The 11,461-nt window shown below is 45.1% G+C and overlaps 1 protein-coding gene across 6 annotated transcripts in view; it reads right to left on the bottom strand.

Annotated features, from left to right (window-relative positions):
• The window catches only part of LOC102375964 (UDP-glucuronosyltransferase 2A1), a 62,235-nt gene that overhangs the window by 21,428 nt on the left and 29,346 nt on the right, over positions 1-11,461 (bottom strand). The window lies entirely within an intron of this gene.

The following is an 11,461-nucleotide window of genomic DNA, read 5'->3' as shown; positions in this document are numbered from 1 at the left end:
ACCCCTTGTTTCAGGGGCACCTGGCTAAACCCCTAGGGACAGAGGTAGGGCTGGGAGCCATGTCCAGCAGAGATCCCTTGAACTCTTACTATGCATTTTCTACTTCAGGAACAGCTTTGTGTTCTGAAAAAAGTATTTTATCTAACCAAGGGCATACAGTAGGTTGTTTAGGCTGGGGGAGATTGCTTGTTGCATAGTTGCTGATTGCTGGCCTCGCTAGAAGGAATACTGTATCAACAAAGTTCCGGAGCTGGAAGGGGGGTTACTTGGGGGGGCGCTGGAAGGGGGGTGACTTGCTGGGCTTGCTATACATGTCATCACATCAGCAGGTTTAACCTGTTACGTAGCTATATAAGGCAGACGCCCACTGGGGTGGGGGTGCTTGCTTTGCGAACGATTGCCAAGCACCATTTTCTGCGCAGGAAATAAAGGTTAAGTTGGATCCTTCACCCCTGTGTGTTTATTGGCACAAGCGCACCGGGCACGAACTCTCTGTCCTTTGGGGACAACATGGCCATCGACAGTGGACTCCAGTGCTTGGAGATAGGTATATCTTGACATTGGTACTGAATGTTCATAGCTAGCTACTGTGAGTGTGTGTGTGAGTGAATGTATGTGTGTTTGAGGGGATCAGCCCCAAGATTTATGATCTGACTTTTGCATCCGTCTAATCAACTAGAATTTTATGATGATCCTGTGAGTTGGTCCTTTGTAGCCAACAGGGTTAACTGGTTTCTAAAAGCCTGTTTGTGACAAAGGTTCACAGCCTTCAAGGCAGATACCGTGTCAGAGGCCAACGGACAATCAGGTTGGGAAACTTGAACGGTATACCCTTAACAAAAGATATGCTTGCCACATGTTCACTGTGAACTAGACAAGATGCAGAGCCTTTGGGATTTCTGGTTTTGGTGGATGGAGGCCAATTAGGAGGCCGGGGCATACCCAAATTAAGACACCAGTAAGTGGCCAAATTAAGATGTCTTCAGTGATGGGTTTGGAAACAAAGGAATATGCTGACAGAACAGAATGTGGGCAGTATGATGACCACAGGGAAGCCACTCAATGGTATCTGGAAATGAAGAGTCATCAGAGGAGAAAAAGGATACAAAAGGAGGGACTTCAGAGAAGCAAAAGGTCCCCAAGGGGAGAACACGAGGCAACCATGGGCAGAGGGCGCACCACTAGCCCAACTCACCCAACCCACTGCGGGGGGAGGGAAGTGGGGGGTTGGTCCTTGACCTCCAGGCTGCTGACATCTAACATTCAAGAAAGAACCACAGGGTGAAGCTCATATATTGACCACATGTACCATCTCTCTGTGAACCCCAGGACTGGTAGATATATAATGGGGGGGGGGGGGTAGGATTTGTCTGTCTTGTCTGCATTACACTTATCTGCTCTCACTGTGTATCAATAACATTTATCTAGTATCAAATGGAAGAGGTTGTGGTCAGTCTGAGAATTCAGGTCCGCCCAGAATAAGGTATCTGGGTCATAAATCCACTGCCAACAACTTCTGGCAAGTTGCCTCAGCTCTGTTCCTGTTGAGACCCTGTGACTATCTTGTGAATTTAGGTTTGACCATGAGAGTGACTCTCAACCACGGTGCCTTTTAAGATCCTTTTAAGGGCATTGCAGTGCCCAGACCCTGAGGGAAGTACTCTTCTCTTCCCATCTGGCCACCTGTGCCCACCCCAGCATCCTGTGGACAAGAGATACCCATGGCTGCTCCTCTGGGGACTCCTGCTGTGGCTCTCCTAGTCCCCATTCCAGCAACACCCATGATCTGAGCAGCATGGTCTGCCACAGGCAGGCAGGCAGACATGGTAATGGAACCATGCTTGTCAGGGTGGCTTGTTGCCCCTGTTTCTCGCCCACTCCCAGGGCTATTTGGAGGAGTTGTGGGGGTATTGGCTCCAGTCTCCAACATGCCAGATCCCAGCGGAGCAGCTCCTTGTCCCCTCAGGTATAGACAGGGGCAGGGAGATGGAAAGGGCAGGGCATGATGGATTTAGATGCAGACCCCACTGCCCTTACCTGGCACCAGCTAAATCAGTGGTTCTCAACTAAGGTGCCACTAAATTCAAGCAAGGTATGGAGAGGTGCTTGCCCCAAAGCCAAAAATGTTGAGAACCACCAGTTGACAGGCATACAGGATCAGTTAGAATAGCACAGCTTCTGTGTACAGACAATCATGTCCAGTTTTAAACAAATTAACTAGATCAGTTTGACAGGAGTCTGTCTGCATCAGCTCAGCCTACATATGTAAGAGCATCCTCACACAGAGTTGCACTGGTTTAGCTAAACCAATATAAACTTACACCCTTGCTTAAGCTGATTCATATGTGTATGTAGATCAGGCCTTAGGCCAGGGGTGGGCAAAATATGGCCCACAGGCTGGATCCAGCCCACAAGGCCATTCTATCTGGCCTGTGGGGCCCCTAAAAAATTTAGAAAATTAATATTCATCTGCCCTTGGTTCCTGTAAAAAATGACAGGAAGAAAGGGAAGTAGGCCCCAGGGGAAGCCTGGTGGGCTCCCACAACAGCAGGGCCTGCCCAGCCCCACCCCCCAGCTGGAAGCCCCAGCAGGGGCTTCTGACCTGGGACCACACAGCTGTCCTGGCCAGAACTGCAGGTAAGGGGCGGGGGGGGAAGGGCAGGGGAGGACCCCGGTGAAAAGCTGAGTGCAAAGGGGGAAATGCGGCCCCTCGCCTGCCTCATGGCCAGTACCCCACGCTGCAGCTGCTTGCAGCCCACATGGAACTGCCTGTGCCTGCTCCAGACAGACTTGTATGGGCTGCGAGCATCTGGAGCAAGGAACACCAGCCATGGGGTGGGCTAGGGGCCATTTTTCCCCGCGCTCAGCACCAGCTTCTTCCCTGTCAGCAAGCAGGGGTCGGGGCTGTGTGCTGCCCCCTGCCTGTACCATGGGGCTGGGGGGCACTGGGTGTGAGTGGGCACGGGAGCCAGCGATAGCACAGGGCCCCCACTGGTGTCCCAGGGCCGGCGGGGCGCAGAGCAGGGTGGCAAGAGTACGGGGTCCCAGCTGGCAGGGGCTCTATGGAGCCGAACCAGCTCCCCTCTCTCCCTTCTGGTGCAGCCCAGCCCAGCTCCACAGACCCCTGCCAGCCTGCGCCCAGCTTTGGGCCTCACCGGTGCTGGCCCTGGGACACTAGTCCCAAGATGGTGACCAGGGGACGGGGCACCTGTCAAGGGGCGGGGCTACCCACACGGCCCTTGACAGCCTGCCAAAACTGGGTAAGTGGTCCTCCGCCCAAAATAATTGCCCACCCCTGCCTTGGACGGTAAGCATGTCAGGGTAGGAACTGCTTTTCAGTGTTCAACACAGTGAGGCCTGAGGCCATTACTAGTAAACTTTGCTAGGTATTTCAATTCCTGATTAGAACAAACAAAGTTGCCTTTTGTCAGCCCTTTGTCACGTCATGTTCAGAGCTGGTTAACTGGATTTTCTCACCACCATTATGGCAAGATACAGCTTGACAGGGCAAGGTGCAGCCTCACATAATTAAAGGGTGGGAATGTCAAGGTTACCTAAGAAAGCAGAAAATATAACTCCCTAGGAGACGTTAAACTGCATCCCTTACACTCAGCAAAGAGGCTCTCCACTGTACAGGGCTTTAAAAAATAACAAAGTGACTTGAAACACAGTTAAAAAGCATCTCTAACCCTTTTAATGTTGTAGTGGACTGTAATATTGAATGTTATGTACTGTAATGTTGTAATGTGAACTACAGCTCTCAGAAGCTTCCAGGGGACTGGAGAAATGAACCGTAACATGCATTACAATTCCCAGAAGGGGATGAGAGGAAGCAGGAAAGCAGCAATGGAGCATGGGACCTGTGGCTGAGAGAGACACATGGCCGGAGACTTGGAAGGATCAGCAGAACCAGGCTAGGAGCTGCAGCAGGGCTCAGACGTGGGAGCCCTGGCAGACAGCAACAAAGCATTTTGGGATCAGAAGTTTGTTGGGAGTTCCTCTGGAGTTGTGGGAGGGTTTAAGGTTTTTCAAGTGTATATACCACAGTATTAGTGTTCCCTACATGCTACCTATTCTTGAGTGATTTTACCCTAGGGTCATTTTTTACTACCTGTTACCTGGTGTTGCCAGCCTTGGCCGTTTTCAAAAGGCCTAGGCTAAGCTGCAGGACTGAAGCTAAACAGAAGCCTCAAAGGCTGTTTTTGAGTAACTGCAGCGTGAATCTTTGCAAATGTAACTGCTAACTTGGTCAGCAAGCAAAGGAAACCACCAAAAACAATTAAACAAAGCACAAGGCCCAAAAGGAGATAAGGGAAGACCATACATTAAATAATCCATGTATACGATATCATAGCTTCATCTTAAAGTAGTAATAGTACTACTTGATTGATGTAACCAAATGTATTAGCTGTTATTTTGCTATAATAGATACATTTTTTAAAATGTTTAGATAATTTGTACGAAGAAAAACAGCTTTGTCAGAAAAGACAGTAAAGTAAGGTAAAGAAGAAACAGGAACCACATTCCACAATGGGGAAGAGAAGGAAATAAGAAACCCTCCTTCTTTCCCAAGGATATTTTCCAACTAATTGACACCTTCCATGTCCACAAGAGATCTGATTCAGTCCAGTTCCAAATGTTTCAGTGAAACAAATAAATATGAATCAAACCAATCAGAGATCATTTATTAAAATATTAAAACCAGCCATGCATAAATATTGGGCATAGGCTGGAGGGAAATTTTGGGAATTCAGCAAATTCAACAAAACCTGCTACCAATCTGCATGCCACCCACCTCCCACCTCTTGAGTCTCCTCAGCTGGTATAGGTGAGAATATATGTTGTGCTGTCACAGGTCACCAGATAGACTTTGGGATAAATGTTTGTTTTCATGTTCTAAAGTGCAAGCAAATAAAAGATTGGGCTGTAGACCTGTTTCTGCTTCTTTTTTCATTAACCTACCCACAAGTTGCCTATGATCTGGGTAACACTGGATCCTAAGTGTCTGTACATTAATATCAATGTTTATTCATCTATGCCTGTCCCTTTCCCCCTAGCCCGTTGGCTTGTGACCCTAATCCACAGCTACCCTATATAAAAGTGGGAATTTCCCTTGCCAGCTCCCTGTGCCAATTCCTGGAGATGCAGGGATCAGTACAATGTGATAGCCCTAAAAAAAACGTGCTTCTGAAATGTTCACACTGGGAAACCACAGACTCTTGGTGAATCTCTTGTACAACCTGTAGCAAAAGATACGGTAGAGTCAATTCTTATGGATGAAGCTGAAGCCAATTCTTTATCTAACTAGAGGGAGTAAGGATAGTTCAAGACATACTGGTCTAGCAAAGGAAATGCTCAAAGAAGGCATAAGCCACAGTACATTCTTTGCACTGCACTTAGGTAAGAGGACTAATGTCACTAATATTGCTCAGATCCTTAGGTCTGCAAGGTTTGAACTAGGAAAGGAAGTTAGAGGGAAGCTCTGTTCTGTAAAGCTGTAACGAGGCATGATGGTCCTAATTTTTAGCTGACAAAGGATATTTAATATACCAAACAGCACAGAGAAAACAAACTGCTCCAGTGTGTACTCTGATGCACCATGGGGAATGACTGGAAGCTTGTAAGTGGTTTGGTTAAAAAACAAACAAACAAACAAAAAAACCTGATGCCAGAGGCTAAATTCATGTCCCACAGTGCTCATCATAAGGCCTGATATACCTGTCAGTCTGAGAGTTGTTCCAGATCTGATTAGCGAGGCAGGGTAGTTTCAATAAAGCACAAGCAACAGACTTCTGCTTGTTTTTACTTTCATGCAACAAAATGGGAAGCAATCACCGAAAGTCTCTTCTCCACTGAAAACTGATGGTTATTGCATAGGGAGGGGTTGATTCATCTCTTGGAACTCCACTTGGAGGTACAATTTGCTTTGGCGATTTTAGTTTTGAATGTATCAGATCCTTTGCAGATGAGTTACAGCTTTCAAGAACTAGCCTATGAGAGGTAGCTAGCCGTGTTAGTCTGTAAATCAGTCAGAAGGCAGGATAGACAGGGACTTTTACAGACTAATTAAATACAGATTTATAGAGAGCACAAGTTTTCATGAATGCAAGTTCACTTCATCAGATGTGAAAGGAGTAATTAGAATACAATAGGTGAGAAACCAGGAGGGAGGGGGAGTGCTAGCCTATTTTAGCTCACTTATTTACAACTCCCAGCATCATTTTGCAAGAACTGAAAATGACACCATTTAAACATTCAATACAGAACAAGGACCATGGTAAACAAACTGTAGTCTGTAGCAGAAAAAGAAAAGGGAAATTGCCAATTAGTCCCGGTCTTGGAAAATGTCCTAACTGAAGCTTAACAGAAGCTGTATCCTGACCTAATTGCTGTCATGAGATTACACGGCTTAAATCTGATCATCACATTTGATAAATGCTTTCCCAGAAGCTGAATGATCAGGGCTCAGGAGAAGACACTCTAGATGGAAAAGAGATGATTGAATTGCTATGGTGGTGGATTCAAGCTCAGTTTAATGAAGTACAGGACAGTGATTCTGGGTTGAGAGAGAGAAGATTAACCTGATAACGGACCGAGTTTGGAAGTGTCCAGTACCCTCCAGCACTGTATATCTCTGACAAACTGTGCTTTCTTCACCAATCATCATTTAACACAAGTGTAGAATGAACCTCAGAGTAGAACTACACTTTTGATAAAACTTACCTATGTGTTACATCGTCTAAGGCAACTGTGTTCTGATAAGAAAGTGTTCTTTTCTCATTACCGGCGCTTTGTTCCCTCTTGTCCAAGAGCTACTTACACTATTTTGCATTTCTCTTGATCTACTTTTTACCAGAAGGTAAGTAAAGTTTGGCTCATGTTTAACAGTAATCCAGAAAAGAATCACCTGAGATGATGAACTAATGGGACAAGTTATGCCACTAACTAATGTAATTTGGCTGTATACCAAAGAAGACCCAAACATCATTTTGACATGGAATCATTTCATGTCCTTTGGTGACTGCTTCATTGTGTTCCCTTCAGGTTTTCTATCCCAATTTGACACGTCTAAAAAGAATGTTAGAATTGAACACCATGCATGTGTGGTGTTTGTTTTCCTCTGTTGAGTCTGGAAATAATTAACCTTTGGGAAGGTTACAATGACGTCTGTACAATAAGAACAAATTTTGCACGTGGTACTTCAAATGCTGTGTTTTTATGAAGGTAGTATATGCACCAGTAAAATCTGGGATCTTTTGCTATATATGCTCCAGTCCTAACTAGCTGCTGTAACACTGACTGTCATTAGAAATGGGGTCAGGGGATGGGAGAAGAGTAATTCTACTGGGTGTAGTCGATTACTCTCCTAGACGTTAGACAGGTATGAAGGTAAAGGAGTCTCCTGCTGGGCAGTTCATAATCCTGCCTATTTGCTTTTATTTTTGCATAGGCACAGCTTGGAAAGCATATCATGATTGATGATGCATCTCAACAAGTTGTCAAGACTACAGTGTCACCATACTTAGCTAGGCCAAGGGTTATACCTAAGAGGGGTAATACTGCTTCCCCACATTTTTAAAATGCTCTGATATCTCCAGATAAAAACGGTCAATATTGTTGTTAGTCATACTTTTTGTGGCTATGTGGGTAAGGCTGAGGAGCTCTGGTTTAGGGTTAACTGTCAGCTATGGCGTAGACCCCCGGGGCCTGAGCTTCTATCTGATGTAAAGCAACCAACTTGCAGAAAGCAAAATTCTGAGCACTGTCCCAGTTACTCCATAGACCCCCAGAAGCAAAGGCAGTTCTCATCACTTCCAAAGCTGGTTCTTGAAGCTGCACTGTTCCAGTCAGGGCAATTATCTCTGCTCAGCAGCAAAGTTAATGAGCTCAGGTATGTTATTGTGTGAACACAGCTCTGCTGCTTCCTGTTCGTGGGGTTGTCAGCAAAAGTAACATATAGCCCTGTTCTTGCAGTACCAAACAAAATCACGCTGAGTCTGTTCAGGAGATGCAGCAGGCACTGCCTTGCCCTGATCCAGGTCTAACTTTCCAAAATCAGGGCAAAAGTCTTGTTTTATGGAGTCCTTAGGGAACCTGAAATTTGGAACTGTCTTGGGAACAATGGGCAGCTTTAATTGGATGCCTTGCTCTTGATCGTGGAGCACTTTTACTTACACTTATAGGGAAAACAGATTGTGAATGTGCCACTAGGTTAGCCCTGAAGCCTGCACATACAAGTATTTAAATTAGATGTTTCACTGGGAAGTTTTAAAGACCACCTGTGGCTGTGTCCAATTTTCAAATGGTAACTGAGCACCAGATCCACAAAGGTTTTTTCAGTAGTTGCACCTTTGTAAATCTGGCCCACTGTTGCTTTTGACAGCAGGACGTCACCTCACTTGAAAAATCTACCCATTTGACTTCAGTGTGAATGTGAAGCACGCGTGTAATCTTTGTAGCCTGTCGAATCAGGGGGCTAAGGTTGAAAGCAGGGCTTAAACTGAATGCAGTGCTATCACATAGCCTGTCTCTCACCCATCGACGACTCAATCTACATTTTCACTGACTACCTGTCTTGTATGCATACCAGCCCAGCCGCTGGCTTTACTTTTCACTCTATCCAGGAAGAGCACACACCAACTGCTGAAACTTCCTTAGCCTGACAAAGGGTTTTTGAACCCGAAAGCTTGCTTAATAATTATTTTCCAACTATTTGGGTTGGTCTAATAAAAGATATCAGATTCACCCAAGGAACCTTGTAGGGCTATCACATATTATTGCACTTGCAACACACAAGCCCATAGAAAAACAAAAGAATTTAAGGAAATCCCAAATCTCATTGTCTGCATCATGCACATTCTTATGTAGATAGAAAAACTTTAATTTTAATTCAGGTCCTACTCCTGGGCCCCAAATCAGGAAAAGATTAAAGCATGTGCTTCCTTGCAATGTGCCCACGTGACCACTTTCCAAACATTTAAGCTATCTCTACGCTGCAAACAAAAGGAACAACTGCAATCTTAAAAAGACTAGTTCAGATCCGGATAGCAGAATAGCCATGACAACAAACAAATGCATTTAAGCCAGCCAGTGGCGGGGGTCCTGGGAGTGCTTGACAGTCCCTGGTGTTGTGACTTCCTTAATACCCCCACTAGCTAGGTTACAGTTTCAGGGGGAATGACTGATTCTTAAATACCCTCAGGTTTGTTTTTTTTCTTGCAGTACTGTGCAAGGCTGTGAAGCTCAGGAAGGTCAGGACTACAGAGTTTTATAAGTAAATTATCCATATTTAGAGAAAGGTGAAAAGTAAACAAGGGGCATGAAGAGAAAGAGAAAATGACATCAAGCACCATCTGATCACCCTTACAAATGACAGGAGAAAACTTGTTCAAGAAATGCTTGAGCCAGATATTTCACTCTCAACAGGGAAGGATCTAGGATTTTGAAAAAGGACCTGCCAATTGTGTGATGTATTGTCACATGTCATAACACAACACATATTTTTCTCTAATTAAGAAGAAACTAAAAGCTTTACTAATACAGGAGGGGCCTGGGGCTATATAATTCAGTTAAAGATTGAAGGAAAAAAATATATAACTTTATTGGAAGGTGCATTCATCTCCTATATTATATAAAAACAAAACAAAACACAAAATAAAAAAAATCCAAAATTTTTCATTAGTCCTGAAGTCAATTAAAAATTAAATATGCATCTCTTACTCAGATTCATAGAACAAAATCTAGCCTTCTCCAGTCTCTTGACAGTACACCCAATACTTCACTGACAGTTTTTCCACACTGGAGTGATCACCTGAGTTAATATTTTCAAACTCCAGTTAATGTTTGTAGATAGAGCTAACATTAGCCCTGCAGAGCTGTAAAATAAAAGCAGTATTGCCAGGAGCAGCCAACAGACAGCAAAATGAAAGAAGAAAGGATAGTGGATTATCAAGACCATTAAAAAGAAGAGATGATTGTTAATACCCCTGGAGTGAAGAAAGGAAGGAATCAGGTAGATTATAATGAGTCATTAAGTAAATCGACTCCTTCAGCATTACCCAGATAGAAACACTGTTTTAAAATCTGGCGTAGAAGAAGCAGTGGGGGGGATATTAACTATATCACTGCACCCGCCAATCCTGGATCTGCCCTGGCTGCCAAAAATTGAGGTATCTTTCTTGATGTGGATGAAACTATGTCAGATTAGACCAGATAAGACCTGTCCCTTGTTTTTTATCTGTATCCCTTTAAGACATAAAGAACTCTGCATGGGTGTTGATTAAGAAATGATGGGTCTGAATCATTACACCATGGCACATTCATAGTGACTGCAAATGTGTTATTGTGTAAACTTCATTTTAAAAGGAAACAACTACTATGGAGTGGAGAGAGTCAATCTGAGGAGCTGGGGCTCTCGCTGGGAGAATTTTAGGGAATGTTAGCTAGGTCTTTTACTTTTGCCTCGTTATTATTCATAATTAGTTGCATAAATAAATCCACATTTGGTGCTAGATCCAAAGCAAATGAATTAAATGAAGACCACCCTCCCACCCCCGCCCAGGGACTTCAATGGGTTTTATCTGGCCCCAAGTGTAGATGAGAAGGAAAAAAGAAAACAAATCAGGTCTCAGTTTGTGGGACCTCCCAGCTATATTTCAAACTGCAAAATTCCTCAATCAAGGGGAAGAGCTGATGCAATGCTTAATTAACAGCTTTCAGCACTGAAGACTGCAGACCCGTGTCTAAAAGCTGCCAGCAAGTCCATTTAGAAAATGGGAGCTTTAAGACCCAAGAGCCTGAGGACAAATCAAGTGCCAAGGGACTCAACTATGTGGTGTTCTTCACCAAACAACAAAGACAAATCTATACACACACATGCCACTACCAGAAGTTGTGTGAGACACTGGTGCTCTCGCCATCTTTAAATCCTGTCCTGAAATGCTCAAAATGCTACAAGACATCTGGGACACAGCTCTGAAGGTGATACTGAGACAGAACCATCCCCTGTGTAACTCCATTGCCTTAAACCAAGTTACACCAGAGATGAATCTGCTTGCCTGTGGGAAGGACTTTGGCTACAAATGACTCCAACCCCTGCTACAGAGCATAGGTGACTCATGGGGGAGGGGGGCGGGGGGCACGTGCCCCTCCGACAAGGCCACCGCCACTGCTGCTGGCAGCACCCATGGGAGCTCGCTAGCTCTGGCCCTGCTGCCGCTGCCTGCAGGAGTTTGCCAGCTCTGGCCCCTCTGCCGACACCGCCGGCAGCACCTATGGGTGCTCCCCCAGACTTGGGAGGCACCAGTTGCCCATGCTACAGAGGCTTCTGTCTTCAAAGCTGAGAGGCTAAAGTCAGGGAGAGTAAAATCCAATTCCCAGTGTAGGCACCTCAGCTTGGGGCCTGGTCTTAGTGGGACTGAGCATTCAACAGCTCCTGTTGGAGTGTTAGTGGGGGCCTACC

Source organism: Alligator sinensis, unplaced genomic scaffold (assembly GCF_000455745.1).
Source record: "Alligator sinensis unplaced genomic scaffold, ASM45574v1 scaffold320_1, whole genome shotgun sequence".
NCBI classification, from domain to species: Eukaryota; Metazoa; Chordata; order Crocodylia; family Alligatoridae; genus Alligator; species Alligator sinensis.
The sequence above is the reverse complement of the archived record's forward strand: the minus strand, read 5'-3'. Positions and strand labels throughout refer to the sequence as shown.